Raw genomic sequence first — 18,287 nt, 5'->3', positions numbered from 1 at the left:
CTGGCACATGACCACTGGAGTCATCTTTGGATAACGCTGGCTCTTCAGCTTAGTAATGGAGATTAGCACTGCCCTCTACAGTAAATTATGTCTAGACATTCATGTAAAGGGACTTCCTTTATCTTTATCTTTAATGATGCATGCCTTCTCATGATGTGGCCAAAGTATGGTAGCCTCACTTTAGGCACCTTTGCCTCCAGGGAAATTTAAGCTTTGACCTGTTTTAGGACTCATTTATTTGTGCTTTATGCTATCCATGGTATCCTCAGTATTCTTCTCAATCACCACATTTCAAATGAATTTATTCTCCTTTTGTCCATTTTCTTAACTGTCCAGCTTTTCAATCCATACATAGTAATGGGGAATACAATTGCTTGTAGGATTATATCTTCCATGCTTAGTTGTATAACTTTGCTCTTTAGGAGCTTTTCTAGTTCTTTCATAGTTGTCTTCCCCATTCTTAGTCTTCTTCTGTTTTTTTTTTTTTTTGGTTTGGTTGGTTTTTTGTTTTTTTTACTGCAGTCCTCATTCTGGTCAATGTTTGATCCAAGGTATAGAAACTCTTCTGTTATTTCTATGTCCTCACTGTCTAAGATGAACTTATAAATGGTCATTATTTTTGTTTTCTCTTATGTTCAACAGTAAGCTTGCCTTTGCACTTTTTTCCTTGACTCTTCTCAGTAGTTGCTCTAGGTCTCCAGTGTTTTCTTCTAATAGTATGGTGTCATCTACATATCTTAGATTGTTGATGTTCCTTCCTTCTATTTTAACTCCTCCTGCCTCTGCCCCCATGCCTACTTTTCTTATAATATAAGTTGCATACAAGTTGAAAAGATAGGATGAAAGGATGCAGCGTTGCCTGACCACTTTGCCAATCCCAGTCAAAAACAACACATACATACACACACAAACCCCAAAGCTCTTTGAAAAAAATGCATTGAAATTATCCGAGCTTCTCTGGTTCTGGACATGTAGCTTCCTATCTATACTAGAGATTATGGAGAAGGTTGCAAATGTTGGCTTTAAAATATTCAATCAAAAGTGTAGAATAGAACAATATGCTGAATTAGCAGTCTTTTTTAAAGGTTCTAAATTCATATTAAGATACAGAAGCTCATGCATTTGAAGTGACCTATTAATTTTCACTCTGCAGTTTACATAAGCTGGTGGAAAAAGAGCTCATATTGAACGAAGAAGAATGCCGAAAGAATATAATATGCAATCAAAGTAACTCTAATATATTTTTTGGCCAAAATTAATTATCATCAGTATTGTAAAAATACGCTGAGATCGTCAGCTAAAGCCTTCATGTCATGTCATGTTTTATAATTATCTACCAGGTACAATAGATGAAACAGTATTTCTAATAGAAAGTTTTATTGAATTTTTAAAAATAATCTGTGCAAGACACTTTGGAGTTCATGCTATAAAACCTAACTTTGTCAAGGTATGTTATGCAAATATCTTCTATTTGAAGGTAGGCCACAGACATGGTCAGTTTCTTTATATCCATATATTCCTAATTCCAAAGGCTCCCACAGCAAGGAAATGTAAAATACATTTACGATACAATTTTAGAAGCTGCATCTAAAAAGGAATAAATGAAAACTATGTTGCTGGAAGCAACAAAGCCATATAGTAGTTTTACAATCTATTTGATCACTGCTAAGGAAGAACATTTCATTTTAAAGGGGCAAGAGCAAATGTTCAGTTGAAAATCCTGCCATTCCTTGCTTATGCCTAAAATAACTAATTTTGTAATAGATGATGTGAATCAACATAATCCTGTAGAATATGTGCTGTAGTGTGGGTTAGACGCTAAGAGACACTTCCTTTCACACTGATAAATGGCTGGACCTCAATTTCACTCAGATGAGAGTAGCAACTTGCTTTTAATATTGCTTAAACAAACACAAACCACTTTGCTTATTAGAAATCTTATATCCCTGATCGTCAACTAATTACCCTCATAGTGCATTATAGTAGATTTTGGGTGCACAGATACACAATTTGTGCATGTATAAACCATGATATCTGGCACAATGCATGCAAATTAAATATTAATCAGTTTTGGATAGTGGAGCTTTGTTCATTTGCCTTCCTTAGACCATGGTGGCCATTTTAAAAAAAATAAATGTTGACCATGCATACTATAAGTACGTTCTAAGAGAAAATGAGGCTAAACCTATTTGTGGCATATAATGTGTTGTATTTAAATGTTACCTTCAATCAATATTTTGCTGAAAAAGTCGTTACTCAACAAGATTTTTAACAAACCTACAGATTAGTATAACTGAAGTTTCAGCTCCTTTCATATCACCTATACTCAGAAGTATCTACATCTTGATACTGGTTTGCATTTGTTTAAATTAATACATACTTCTTGTGTTTTACATTGTAAATGCTTCACATCAATGCAGAAAACATTCATATCAGTATCTCATATGTCAATTCTTGTATGAGAGAGGGATTCAAAAGCATGAAGCTAAAATAAAGTAATACAGAAGCATCTTTGCCATAGTCCAGTTTTATTAGCTGGTGTTTTTTCTATAAATGTTAAGTAAGTTTAAATGAAAAGTAAAAATAATAGCAGTGTCCTTGCCCAAGTCTGATTTAACTGTTACAGTAAAACCTACTACATGCATTCACTGAAAACAGTGTCCTTCACAAAAGCACTTTGTGGTAAATGGAAGTTCAGCCATTTTGCAGTTCTATTCATTCTTACAATCCTTCTTTCAGTTGCAAGGTGAACTAAGGACTGGAGCACAGCTTTGGCACAGCTTCTGGCCTCTTAAGATGCATGTGTCATTTAAATAGCATACCTCCAAAGTGACCCGAATCAGCTTTATTTTGGCCTGTCTGTTCAGGCCCAAGGGCAATCAAAGTTGCTCATAAATGCTACCAAAAGTTTTACTTCAACCCCATTTAATGGGTACTGGTAGTTCTGGCATTGGTAAGATAACCTGTTCAACACTTCAAATCCTTCATAGATGTTTCACTTGACATGATCCTTGACATCTGTTCTTGTAGTTGGAATTAAGAACACATTACTCTTATTTGTGAATACTTTTTTGTTTTATTTGTATTAGTACTGATGCTTGTTTGTTCACAGAAAAGGATTACAATTTCCCATCACACCTTCAGTAATGCATCTGTTAGTTCTGGGAATATGGGCCAAATAGAGCAGGTAGGTTTCTTTCCATTTTGTTTAACATAGTGTCACATCCTATACTAAACAAAACACATCCTGACAAAACATGAAACAAAGCGTGAGTGTTCTGTTCTCATAGACCATCCACCATTTCATACACTTTAAACATCAAAAACACTTTCTACTTCCAAATACAGCTCACTCCCTGGTTGACATCTCTGTGCATTAAATGTATTATTCAATAAAAAAAGATGCATTTAGCAGCCATTTTGGAAAATAACTATCTTAGCCTTCAGAAGCTAAATCCACAAATATCGAGATTTCTTTTTATCAATAGAAATATCTGACCCTATGCATAGACATAGTGCACATCAGGTTGGCTAATCCATCTCAAAATTAGATACTATTTTTACAAGTGACTGAGGTGTTGTAGGATAAGACTTCACCCCCTTTTCATTGAAAAGACCATTGCCACAGTGGAGCATTTGCACATACTTTTGCTTTATCTCCTAGGTTGCAACTGCACTTCAGAATTAATGTGGTTTGACAGCACTTTAACTATCATGGTTCCATTTTATGTAATCCTGGGATCTGTAGCTTATTATGATACCAGATCTCTCTGAGAGAGAAGGCAAAATATCATACCAAACATCAGATCCAATAGCATTGAGCTATGACTGTTAAATCAGTTTTGAACTGCTTTATATCTGCAGTCCAGACAACAAGCGGATAGGTGCACCTGATAAACAGAACAAAGTGCATTTCCTTCAAAAGGCTTCAATTTGTTGCTTCTCAATCAATCATGCAATTAATATCCTGTCCTTTCTCCAAGGCTGGGTCTAAAGATAGCTGAAATCCTTTCAGTGTCTTACATGTTCATATAGTGCCCTGCACAAGCAGATGGACACTGTTGACCAATGAGAAGGATCTTCATTCAGATCAAGATTGCAGAATACTAGACATCTTGTGCCATTATACACATACATACAAATTCTGCTTGGGATTCAGTTTCACATTTAGATCATGTGTATAGTTGCACAACTTTGTCATTCAGCACTATAGAATAATAAATGTATAACATTTAACAACTGCAGTCTAGGATCTTGGTCAATAGATGTTAATATTAAAACCCAATTAAACAAATTGTCTTACTAACACAACTATATCAAAAGCAATTTAGAGCCATACCAGTTAAGAGGAAAAAAATTACAGTCTACCCAGTGGTTCTCAGTTAGTGGAGTGGGGCACAACAGTTGCTCAAGGGGGCATGAGACTTGGAGGCTCTGATCCCTCTTCCTTGTCATCTTCTAAAACTTTTTATGTGTAATAATTACACATGCATTCAGTTAAATCACTGGTTCTCAACCTTCCTAAAACTGCAACCCACCTCATGTTGTGGTGACCCCCAACCATAAAATTGTGGTGTCTCGGTTCTAACACCATTAGAAATATGTGTTTTCCGATGGTATTAGGTGACCCCTGTAAAAGGGTCATTCAATCCCCAAAGGGGTTGTGACCCACAAGTTGAGCACCGCTGAGTTAAATATTGAATTTACTTAAATAATACTGTTGTAATTTAAATGAAGTCATTTCCGTATAAGACATTAAATATGAATATACATGAATGTCTAAATGAAAACACAAACACTAAATAAACAAAATATTTTTATTCATATACTATACTGAGTGGGGACGACAACATCTACATGTAAAAATAAAGAGGGGTCCCAAGAGTAATCAGTTTGAGTACCATTAGCCTACCCCATTAAAATTCCCTTGCCATAAGCCTATCTGAACAACAAAAAAAGTTTTAATATATGTGTGTGTATTCACTAATATATATATATATATATATATATATATATCCACCTTATATAAAAAACACTTTCTGTATCACATATATATGATCAAATAAAATCATAATCAATAAATAATTCATTGATATCATAATGACTAACACAACATGAGCTTTCATCGACTATATCTGATTTCATTAGCTATATGGAGTGTTATCTTGAATTTAACACATATGGCAGGAGGTGGGCTTCATTCCAGTGGATCAGAATTTGATTTCTTTTTGTTTGGGTTTTTTTAAACAACAACATAATTTACCAATATTGTAAAATGTGAATATTAAAGGAAGAAAATGCTACACATTTATCCATCCCTACTTGTGATAGATAAGAATCCCCTAACCCAGACCAACTGTAACTTCATAATTTTTGACCAAGAAATGAAAGGGTTACATCACCACTGACAAAGACTTGGCATACCTCTTTCTTCTGCAGCTTCCTCTGAGGTGCATTACTGTTCTCACTGAGGGACAAAGTTCCTTGACAGAAAAATGTTTTCAACCGTAACCTCTCAAATGATGGACAAATCATCCAAATGGTGCTGTGGTGTTTTTTCTTTTCTATATAACTCAAAGAGAGCCAATGTGGTATAGTGGTTGGTATTTTGGAGTAGGACTCTAGAAGACTAGGGTTTGGATTCCCATTTGGCTGTGTGGTCTTGAGTAAATTGTATTCTCTCAGTCTCAGAGGAAGGCAATGGCAAACCACCACTGAAGAAATTTTGCCAAGAAAGGGTTGCCTTGATAGGGTTGCCTTGGAGTTGCCGGAAGCCAAAAACTGCTTGAAAACACATAACACCAACAGTGTAGCTCACAAGGCAACAAGATCAATTGCAATCTATTCTGCTCATCCTGCTTCTATATCTGACTAATGGAAACATAACAATTGAATATTTTCATTCAGTGACCACCATACAAGGGCAATGTTCCCATCGGTATCCATCTTACAATGGGTGCAACCACACTGAAGAAATAAAATAGTTTGACACCGTTTTACCTGCCATACAGAATCCCAGGATTTATAGTTGGGTGAGGCACCAGAACTCTCTGATAGACCAGGCTGAATACCTCACTAAACTACAAATCCCAGTAATCCACAGGATGGTCATGACAGTTAAGGTGGTATCAAACCGCTTTATTTCTCCAATGTGGATACATCCAGTGCTACAGGATTGTGATCAGCTGAAAAGAATGAGTGCAGCTTGATTAAAGAAAATAAAAGTTTTCCAATATTTCCTCATTTTCTTTTATTACCTGAACCAAAAGAGCTATTCCCTGATCATATCTATCTAGCTTATCTCATTAAAACAGTCTGATTGAAATTTCTTCCCCTGTGGCTTTACTCAGTCCATATATTTACCTTTCCAGCAGGGATCTGTAGTTCAAGGCTTCCTACCTTCCTTCTTCCTCTGCCTTCTAGAGTAAATTTATAAGAAGGATTTATAAGTCAGAGATTCTCTTATCTTTTGAGAACTGAAGTTGGCTTTATTATACCACACACTGTGGCTGCACACACACAAGCAGCACCTTTTTCCAACAATAGTTAACGTAAATATAATTTGCACAAACCCATTTTTGTGTATGCCAAGGAGAGAAAGAAAGAGTGAGAGCATACTATATACATATTTTAAATGACAGCATAAAATGTATCTTGTGTATACAAAAACAGAACACATAAGACTATCGTATGCATGTGACTCCCAGTCTAATACATATTTATTCAGAGGTAATCTCATGGGTATGCATTTTTCCAGGTGCAATAAAGTCATTTGAAAAAAAGTTCTGTAAGGGTATTTGTTTGCTGCTCCTTTTGCCCTTTTTACACACTGTTCTACTTCTGTAACCAGCATCTAATCCCTCCTCTATTACAGGATTGTTACTCCCACTGCAATGACATGTATTACATATTTGATAGATGGTATCTTAATCCTGGGATTCTAAACCCACTCAAAATGGAAGCGTTGTATAATAATTTGATAAATGTTTGGCAACACATTATATGAAGAGAGTTTGAAGGAGAGGTTTCACCTTCAGGTCCCAATGTAAGTATACTCACTTGGAAATAAGACTGCTATCAGTGGCAATAGCAAGGTGGGACAGTCCAACAACTTAGACTGAAGAACTTGCCCATAGCTTTATGAGACTAGGTGTAATGCTATTCATCTAATGTGTCATGTGGCACTTACTGAGTTGTTAGCTGCAGAACACCATCCTCTGACTTGCATAAGTGATGTATTTGCAATGCAAAATAGCAGAGGCATTAAACCTCTCCTTCAGCATGGTGCCATGTTTGTGGGGAGCAGGGATGAACAACATATAAACGTTTGGGGGCCACCTGTCTCTATTTTAGATGAAGAGTGTCTTCAAAACCAAATTTCCAGATTTGCATAAAAGCCCCCCTAGACCCACACCCAGAGATTTAATGCAGTTCTAGAAAGGAATGGTGGAAAATGTCAAATTGTGTTCACTAGAAAGTACAAGTGGTCATTTGGGAACAGAACAACTGAAGATGTGAGGAGCTTGGAAATCAGAGTGGCTGTAGGGGACCCTGGGTTGCCCATATTTAATGTAGAGAGCAAACCACTTGTGTGCTCTAGAAAATCCATCTGGCAGTTCTAAATTAAGGGCTTACAGAATGAGGAGCACAAAACATCTAATGGATCCAAGGCTTTCAGCCTTGGTATATAGAATATAGTATTTGAGTCTTTCCAGTTATATTCTTGCCTCAAGAATCAAGATAGATGATAGGAATTAAATTCTGAGAAATCATAAATCAGGATTGCACTTTTTGGCACAAAAAGGAAAAGCCAGAACATTCATGATTGTAATGCGGCCGATGTTCATGTCACATTTTTAAACTGCAGGAAGAACACTGCCTCTTTTCAGAGTGGCACATCTACCAGTGAAAAGTCAAAACTGGTGCCTGAAAAGCACAAATAAATTTTCATGCAGACACGGCCTAGGATGCATGACATCCTTCCTGCTTTCCCATCCATGCTTTTCTCTTTAAGTGAGAAATACACACACACACACACACCTACCTACCTACTGTACTGCATCTCTTGTATGCAGCACCATGAGGTATCCTAAACAAAAAAGCTAAGGAGAATTAATAATTGAAATTTATTTTTCTTCCTCTGCACATGGAGGAAGTGCCAGGAAACAATTACTGCTGTAGTTCAAGTTTCATGTCCACATTCCTGTAGAGCACATCAGTGCCTTTATCAATTTATGACAGATAGAATAACAAAAAAAGCTAAAACAAGGCCATGACATAAAAAGTCAACTCTTACCTATTATTCCCAAAGCTGAGACTTTGGATAATGTCTCCCCCTCCTAACATAGAGAGATGTGGATGGTATAATGAAATATTCAGTGTGCACCTGAAATGTCAAAGAATGTGGCATTTCAACAAGTGAGAGGTGGAAGGCAGATGAATTTAGGCATATCTAGACTGTGTCATTTCTTTTCAGAAGGAAAATGAGAGAAGGATATCATTTATTGGTATACAACGTCTGTTGGTTTGCATTTGGCAAAACTTTTGTTATAGCCTTTAGTGAGAAACACAAACAACTTGTTATTGATTTGTTTTATTCTGGTCATAAAATGCAGATTGACAGTATTCATGGATCAAAATGGCACAAAGTCTTAAGAGAAGTAAAGCAGTTCTGCTGCTCATGCTAAAGCATTGTGATACCTTTTTCATTGTTATGGCTCCAGCCTATGGAATCTTGGGATTTGTAGTTTGGGTACGTACAAAGAATTTTCTGCTAGAGAGCTCTAGTGCACTTTCCTAGGCTACACAACTAGAGGGGACACTGAGATCTTTGCAAGGCTTTGCATTTAGGAAGAGGACACATATCTTTGCATGGTTTGCCTTAAGGAAGGGTACATTGAGATCTTCTTCCTGCTTGAACATCAGGAGCAAGGCAGTTTCTGAGTATCGTGGTCCAAACAGCCACCACAAATGCTCTTTGATGAAAACCCGGCTCCCTTTTCTTTCCACTGCCTCTTCCTCCTCTTGAGGCCTTTAAACCATTAAACCTTGCTGTGGTTCAGTCTGATTCTGCAAACCAGATCTAATAAGACTGGACAGATATGGATACAGTTCATTCCAAACTGGACCCTGAATCTAAATCAAGATTCAAGAATCCAGATGACGAGTCCTGCCCCATTGACTTTTGGTGGAAAAGTCGTAAAAGCTGTACCTCTATCCTGCCATTTAATTTAGAGTCACAAGAGAACCTACAGACCTTAACTCAATCTTAATTTCAGACAGTCAAGACCAATATGTTTTTTTGCTAGGCACTTGTACAGTTCGCAAACATCTACAACACACCACTTTGGTGTCTTCTTTTTATAGTCTTTTTATGGATATAGACTATTTAATTTTTCCCCTATTTATTTTTAATGTCTTGATCTTCAAGTCTGCAAAAGATGCTTTGAATGGTGTGGTTCTTCTATGGTACTCAGATAGACTTACGTATCTATGTCAATCGAGGGCTCAAACAAATTATTATTATTATTATTATTATTATTATTATTATTATTATTATTATTCATTTATTTCTATTTCACCTTTTCCCCAGTTCAGGACCCAAAGCAACTTACAGCAACAAACAAAAATAAAATAAAATAAAATAAAATAAAAATTCACAAGATACAAAATTGAAAATGGGAATGAACAATCAAAAAAATTAAAACCACATCAAAACACATACCATTAAACATGAGCACACACTCTCATACACACCAGCACAACAATTAACAATATTTAGTGCATTGTTTAGGTGAGATGGGCCTTATACAGTCACTCATCACATGCCTGTCAGAATAGAAAAATATTTTGTAGAAACATAGAATCATAGAGTTGGAGGAGACCATAAGGGTCATCCAGTCTAACCCACTGCCATGCAGGAACTCTCAATCAAAGCATCCCCGAGAGATGGCCATCCAGCCTCTGCTTAAAGACCTCTAAGGAAAGAGATTCCACTACACTCTGAGGGAGTGTGTTTCACTGTCAAACAGCACTTACTGTCATGAAGTTCCTCCTAATGTTGAAGTGGAATCTCTTTTCCTGTAGCTTGAATCCATTGCTCCGGGTCCTGTTCTCTGGAGCAGCAGAAACCAAGCTTGCTCCCTCCTCAGTATGACATCCCTTTAAAGCATTTAAACAGGGCTATCATATCACCTCTTAACCTTCACTTCTCCAGGCTAAGCATCCCCAGCTCCCTATGTCCTTCCTCATAGGGCATGGTTTCAAGATCCTTCACCATTTTAGTTGCCCTCCTTTGGACACACTCTAGTTTTTCAGTGTCCTTTTTTAATTGTGGTGCCCAGAACTGGACACAGTATTCCAGATGAGGCCTGACCAAAGCAGAATAGAGCGGCACTATTACTTCCCTTGATCTAGACACTATACTTCTATTGATGCAGCCTAAAATCGCATTGGAGTTTTTAGCTGCCGCATCGCACTGTTAACTCATGTTCAACTTGTGGTCTACTTGGACTCCTAGATCCCTTTCACATGTAGTCTCGTTTATCCAGGTATCCCCCATCCTATACATGTGCATTTCATTTTTCCGCCGTAAGTGCAGTACCTTACATTTCTCTGTGTTGAAATTCATTTTGTTAGCTTTGGCCCAGCTTTCTAATCTATCCAGGTCCTTTTGAATTTTGATCCTGTCCTCTGCGGTATTAGCTACTCCTCCTAATTTGGTGTCATCTGCAAATTTGATAAGTATGTTTCCAATTCTGTCATCCAAGTCATTGATAAAGATGTTGACTAGCACTGGCTCAAGGACAGAACCCTGTGGGACTCCACTGGTCACTTCTCTACAGGATGAAAAGGAGCCATTGTTGAGCACCCTTTGGGTTCAGCCAGTCAACCAAATCCATGTAACAGTTATCTTGCCTAGCCCACATTTTACAAGCTTGTTTGCAAGAATGTCATGGGGAACCTTGTCAAAGGCCTTACTGAAATCAAGATATACTATATCTATGACATTCCCTTCATCTACCAAGCTGGTAATTTTATCAAAAAAAGAGATTAGATTTGTCAGGCCTGACTTGTTTCTCTGAAACCCATGTTGACATTTTGTGATTATGGAATTGCCTTCTAGGATTATGGAATTGCCTTCCCTGCACTTCTAAATTGCACCAAGTGGTGATCTGTCCTTGACAATAGAACTATAGATAGTTCCTCTACCACTGCATCACATTCATACTACCTACTAAAACAAACAAGGTCTAGAGTATTTTCTGCTACTTGAATAGGGCCAGATATCACTTGGACAGACCCATGGTTGTCATGGAAGACATGAAGTCCTCAGCCACTCCCAGTATAGATGTTGAAACTCTCAACACTTCAAGATCTGCAGTGATTTGGTGATTTCAACACCAAGACCACCCTAGCTAGTTCAGGAAGGAAGTCTGTTGAGCAGGCAGGTGGATGGTTCACCAACATAATCCCTGAATTGTCCCATCCACCTGGCTTTAGATAAACACACTCTAATCCATAAAACTGAATGATGGAACATCTGGCCTGGGGATGGATTTTCAAGAGACTCCTGCTCACCCTCCAGATTCCACCAGCTGCTGAAGAAAGAACACCAGTGGACAAAGTGAGAGACATTAATTCCTTCAGGCTCATCCAACCAGGTCTCTGTGATACATCCCAAGTTGACCTGTTCATCCAAGACCAAATTGGCAGCTATCTTCTCTTTCACCATCCACCAGCACCATTTTTACATTTTCAAAATCAGACTAATTTGCTTAATTCAGAATTATATTGAGTTGGATTTCCAGCCCCAATATTAATCTCAGAAAACTACAAATCTCATGATTATAGAGCCATGATAAAGTACTGGAAATTAAAGTGGTACCAAATTGCTAGACTGGAGATTGTGTAGTAGCACCTACAAGAGAAACTCTCCATATATTTTTGGCCTATACCTGGCAGTCCTTGACAGGATAACCAAGAGCAATTTTTTTCTCCTGTTTGCCTGATGAAGAAGCTAAAGTGACTTTGAAAGCTTGCAACATGTAATTGTGCATTTTTGTTGGCCCAATAAGGGCATCATTGGCCCTGTCCAGATGGGCTGTTTAGCACGTACTGAGCATGTCCTAGGGTTGCCTCAGAGCATCCTTTACAGACGCTCCCTAACCCTAGCACATACTACATATGTCAAAATAGCTTGTGGCGCCCTTTCAGCAGCACCGAAAGGAGCTCCGAAATGGAGCTCCTTTTGCTGCAGGTATCACTGGCGAAGCCTTTACTTGGCTGTGCCAGTGATACAGAAGAGAAAAAGGCCAAGCATGAAGCCCCAAGGACACCTCTTTCCAGGCCGTCGGGAAGCAGCATTTTGCCACTTCCCCGAGGCCTGGAGAAGCGGCGGATCGGGGCCTCCGGAGCTGCCGCTGTGGCCGCTGAGGCCCCGATCCATAGGGGAAGGGGCGGTCTGTATCCCGCCCTTGTTTGGATGTTATTGAGTCATCTGAGTGGTTACAGTTATCCATACCCATTCTACAGGCTGTATATAAATTTCCTTGTATTATTTTTGGAGAAATTGTGGAAGTTTAATAATACAGAGATGCACAAGGCTCAATCCATGTATCAAAATTGTAGATGTGTGTGTGTGTGGGGGGGGCTAACCTTTCACACTATTTTACTGCACTTGCTGCTCCTTTTCTCATGACCTAACAACAAATCAGAAGGGACTTTTCACACACATCAATGTACAGAGTTCTATACCCTGCCTTAATATTTTAAAGGAAAAGTCAATGTGTTCTGAATGAACTGAGGGCAGGGTCATGCCTGTTGGCCAGTTTAAGTTTCTCTCATATTCATGTTTGTAAATCCTGACCAACAATGATGAGAAATAAAATCCCCTCTCATATCACCAGACATATCATTGGTGTTGGGTAGTGATAGCATTGCCATGATGTTCAGTGGCCAGTCCATTTACTTGCACCTTGGGAAAGAAAAAGTCCCGGGCTTACCTTCTTGCAGACTCCACACTTGCTGTATCCTCACTGAAGAAATAATCCAGGTTGGCACCACTTTAACTGCCATGGCTCAAAGCCATGAAATCCTGGGATTTGTAGTTTATTGTGGCATCAGAACCCTCTGAGAGAAGACTAAATATATCATAAAACTACAGTTCACAGAATTGCATATCATTGAGTTGTGGCAGTCAAAGTGGTGTCAACGTGGATTATTACTATAATGCAGATACAGCCTTAGTTAGGACATCCAAGTTGTTGCTGTTTTCTTGATTCTTTCACCTGAATGACTGTTGTGTCCTTGTTGCTGAATTCTAACTACTTTTTCATCCATGTGTGTGATGCAATATAAATGACTGTCTTCTGAATGAAGGCTGATATGAACAGAATATAATCTTCCATCAGTGACAGTTCCTGAAATATAATTGATATTCTTCACTTGTTCAGAAGTCTCAGTGCCAGGTATAACTGACAAAATAATTATCTACGTTGATCATGCTGATTTATCAGTAGAGTGAAAACGCAAAAGGCAATTAAAGAAATTCAATTCCCTTGCTCCATTCCATATGATAATTTACTGTGTACTTATATTCCTTTGGATGGCTTCTTCATAGTGTCACATCTCTGGTAATGTCTCCATTCTTTTCCTTGTCTTCTACTCTATGGTCTCAATACAGACTACAAGATCACTTTATTCAACTATTAATCTTATTAATCTTATTATTATCATTACTTTTCATTTTTTTTTCCTTTTTCATAAGAATGGGTTATTTACCTGTGTTGTGTGTGTGTGTGTGTGTGTGTGTGTGTGTGTGTGTATGGATTCCTTGCACTGTCATAGTAGATTGTTTAAAGTGGGCTATATGGGGGAAATACCCCATCAAAATTGTCCAGTCTATTTATGGGCAGAGAAATGGGATGAACACTTCCATCAAATTTCTCCAAAGAGATGAGAAATCCTCCAACAGTATTTTGGGGACGAGATTCATAATTTGTACTGGGAGTAGCACCCCAGTGCTACTTCAACTTCCCACTGACTTTCAGGGGAGGTTTACCATTTGCCCACCATTTTGTAACATCCTGAACCACACGTTCTTTCTACATTGTTAACTGCCTTGAATCCCAGTTTGGCCAAAAGCTGAGATGCAAAGTATGATATACACATGTGAAGCTATAACTGGGAGGAAGTTTCTCAGAATACATTTGTGAGAAAATTTCTAAGTTGGGCAAATCTTGCCAAGAAAACCCTATGATAGGATCCTCTTAGGGTCACCGTAAGTTGGAAATTACTTAAAAGGCACACAACAACAACAAATGGATGAATAATGTTGATGGGAACTCCTACAAATCTTCTCACAAAAATGTTTTCTGAGAAATTTCAGCTTAGCTATAGGTTCACATGTGTACATCCTACTACGTCAGCTAACAGTTGTTAATGTACAATGCACTTCAAACATGAGGTCAAATCAAGAGTCAGTAGATGCCTACCTAAATAATTGCTAAGCTTATTTTTCAGAAACTTTTGGCCATCACTAATTCTTGTTTAATTCTTACTGAGCTATGAAGACAGGCTAAGAAAATATGACCTAGATTCAATAGTGCACAGAAAAAAAGGGACACTTTGAAGTTTGCTTGCTAATTAGACAACGAAAGAGTTAATCAGAAAAGGAGAATATTTTGCTTTTCCAATTCTGGAAGATAGATGTGCAGCAATATTATTAATCACAGATTATCCTGAGAGGACGAAATTATGATGACATGCTTCCCCACTGAGTTGTTAAAACAACGTTTCTTTCTTGTCCAGACTGCTATGGCACCACACCTATTAATTTTACTTGAGACAGTTCACAAGTAGACAGAACTTAAAATGGAAGTCAACACTGCAAAAAAGATTAAAGCTTTGTTTTGGCAATGATAAGCAATAAACAAGATAGTGTGAATGGTTTTCTGTCACAATAATCAAGACTGCACATAATCCAATTTAAAAGGCTTTTAAAAAATGAAATGCTACGCAAATTCAGTACCAAAAATCGATTTCACCACCACAATCAGTTGGACAAATTTATTTTAGTATTTTTGGTATTTTGCATAATATCATAATTTTACATAATTGCATAATTTATTCTAAAGTTCCTTTACATAGGAGAGGCAGAGTGCTACATATGGAACTAAAACCCTAATTAACAACTCAACCTTTAGGTCCATCACCTTCTTGACTTTCAGCAGGACAAGACAACACAAGTCTTTTGCCACCCACAGATTTATGACAATTAACCAAGGCCTAATTTAGAGATAGACAATCCAGGTGACTGCTTTGGATACTTTGCTTGAGCGGGGAAGAGGGGGACCTTTACAGAGTATCCATTCATCTAGGGGAAGAATAGGCAAATGCAGCATGGGTGGGTTGATATTTTTTCACCCCTTCAGTCCTCACTGGGGTTTCACCAGCACTCCCAACATATTCCTGACATTTCGCCTGCAACTATTGCTGGCATCTTCAGAGGGTAGTGGCATGGATGTGTGTGTATATACCTGTGGGACCCTTGTTTGGGAGGAAGTGGTTTTTTACGTGGTTAATGGTGGAGTTAGTTTGTGTGTAGTACTGTATTGTATGGCCGTGGCCTGGAGGTGTGTTGTGTGGAGGATATGCAAGGGGGATTTGTGTCTATTTAATTGGTAATCCATTATTTGTGTGGAAATCCCTTGAGCCTGAGTGATGTTCATTTCCTTGAGTCTTGATGTAGGTGTTTTTCAGGACTGGTAGCCAATCCTTGTTTCCTTTCAGTTTTTCTTATTATTATTATTATTATTATTAACCTTTATTTATGAAGCGCTGTAAATTTACACAGCGCTGTACATGCAATCTTTTTAGTTAGACGGTTCCCTGCCCTCAGGCTTACAATCTAAAAAAGACATGATACAGAAGGAGAAGGGAGTGGTGACGAGAAAGGGTAAGAGGTCCAGCAGTTCCTCTCAACCTCCGAGGCCTGGACCAAGGCAGATGGACTGGAGGGAGGGCAAGGCTTCATAATGGATGGTTAATCATTATCCAGGGAAAATACATAATCACAAGTAGGATAATACATATACAGTACATAGGAATACAGGAAATGGATCGATAAACAGCCAACAACAGAACATCAGATAGTAAGCGACAATTATGCGATGCCTGGGAAGGCTTCTCTGAATAGGATGGTTTTCAGCTCCGTTTTGAAGCTGGTTAAAGAAGTGATGGCTCTTGCTTGTGGAGGAAGAAGGTTCCAGGAGTGAGGGGCAGCAAGTGAAAAGGGGCGAATCCGGGATGGGGCAGAGGAAATCCTGGGCTGAGACAGCAGACCTTGACTACCAGAACGGAGGGCCCTGGTGGGAAGGTGAGGAGAAAGAAGGTCTGATAAGTAAGGAGGGGCCAGTCCATGGAGGGCTTTGAATGTCGACAGCAGGAGCTTATACTGAATGCGGAAAGGGAGAGGGAGCCAGTGAAGGGATGCCAACACAGGAGAGATGTGGTCAGAGCGGTGGGTGGAAGTGATAATGCGTGCAGCTGAATGCTGGACAGAGATTAAAGGACGGAGGTGAGAAAGAGGAAGCCCAGCCAGGAGGACGTTACAGTAATCAAGTCGTGAGATCACTAGGGCATGGACCAGGATCTTGGCAGTAGAGGCAGTGAGATATGGTCGGATTTTGGCAATATTGTACAAAAGGAATCTACAAGCCTTGGCTGTGGTCTGGATCTGAGGGATACACGACAGAGAAGAGTCAAAGATAAAGCCAAGACTGCGGGCTTGCTGGACTGGTTGAATGGAAATGTTGTCCACAGAGACAGAAAAGGAGTGTTGAAGGTTGGGCTTAGGAGGAAAGACAAGAAGCTCCGTCTTGGACATGTTGAGCTTCAAACGCCGATGGCGCATCCACTGTGAGACAGCTGTAAGGCAAGATGAGACTTGCTGTTCAAGCCTTGGAGAAAGGTCAGGGGCAGAAAGATACAGCTGGGTGTCATCGGCATACAGATGGTAGGAAAAGCCAAAAGAGCTAATGAGTTTTCCTAAGGACAGTGTGTAGAGAGAAAACAGAAGGGGACCCAGAACAGAGCCCTGGGGAACTCCAACAGATAAGGGAACAGGAGAAGAAGTCTGACCCCCTGCAACTACTGCAAAAGATCTGCCAGACAAGTAAGATCTAAACCAGTCGAGAACAGAGTCTGAGAACCCAAGGTCAGAGAGTATGTCAACTAGAAGACAGTGATCAACAGTGTCAAAGGCTGCAGACAGATCGAGAAGAATGAGAACAGAGTAAAGGCCATTAGCCTTCTTCTTCTCTGTTGATGTTGTTGAGGTGTTTGTGGGTTTGAATGGCCTCCTTGTGCATTCTGATTCCATAGTTGTTGGCATGGTCCAGAATTTCAGTGTTTTCAAATAGCATTCTGTGCCCTGGTTGGCTTATAATGTATTCTGCTACTGCTGATTTTTCTGGTCCCACAGCTTGAAAAACCAACAGAAAATATCCCTATAGATGGTCTCATTGTTCTGTGTCTAGATAGAGGAAAATAGCTGTACACTTAACTGCTGCTCCTTTTCCTCTCCACCAGTGAGGAAATGTCTAGGTTTGTGGGGGGTACCATTGAAGAAATGGGGTTTGAGGCATTTTGTTTGTTGTGTGGTTGGTAATGAATTCCAGCCCACAAATGACACTAAAAGGGAGTTGCAATCATATATGTCTGACCTACAGCATCATAATTCACCATATAAAGCTAGCCAACATGGTTAGGATCACACATGAATCACAGAATTAATTACTCAGTAGGCATCAGTAGAAATGCATCTATCTATTTTTCTGTAGCTGGACATGCTGCAAGGACATCATCTATAGTCTATCATCTATAGAAGAGACTCCTCTCTCCATAACTATCATCTTCCGGCTTGCGAGGGAGTTGACCAGGCAGGCCCAGCTCCATCAGGGCTTGCCTGAAGAAACAGACTCCTCTCTCCATAACTGTCATATTCTGGCCTGTGAGGGAGTTGACCAGGCAGGCCCAGCTCCATCAAGGCTAGCCTGAAGAAGAAGAGTCCTCCCTCCAGTCCTTTTGCGTTGGTCTAGGCCTCATAGGGAGAGAATAACCACTGGACCTCATCCCCTTTCCCACCACCATTCCCTTCTCCTTTTGTTTCATGTCTATTAGATTGTAAGCCTGAGGGCAGGGAACCGTCTAATTAAAAATAATAATTGTAAGCCGCTCTGATAGCCATTAGGGTTGAAGGGCGGGGTATAAATACCATTAAATAA

This window comes from Sceloporus undulatus, chromosome 4 (genome assembly GCF_019175285.1).
Source record: "Sceloporus undulatus isolate JIND9_A2432 ecotype Alabama chromosome 4, SceUnd_v1.1, whole genome shotgun sequence".
NCBI classification, from domain to species: domain Eukaryota; kingdom Metazoa; phylum Chordata; class Lepidosauria; order Squamata; family Phrynosomatidae; genus Sceloporus; species Sceloporus undulatus.
Note: the sequence above shows the minus strand (reverse complement) of the source record.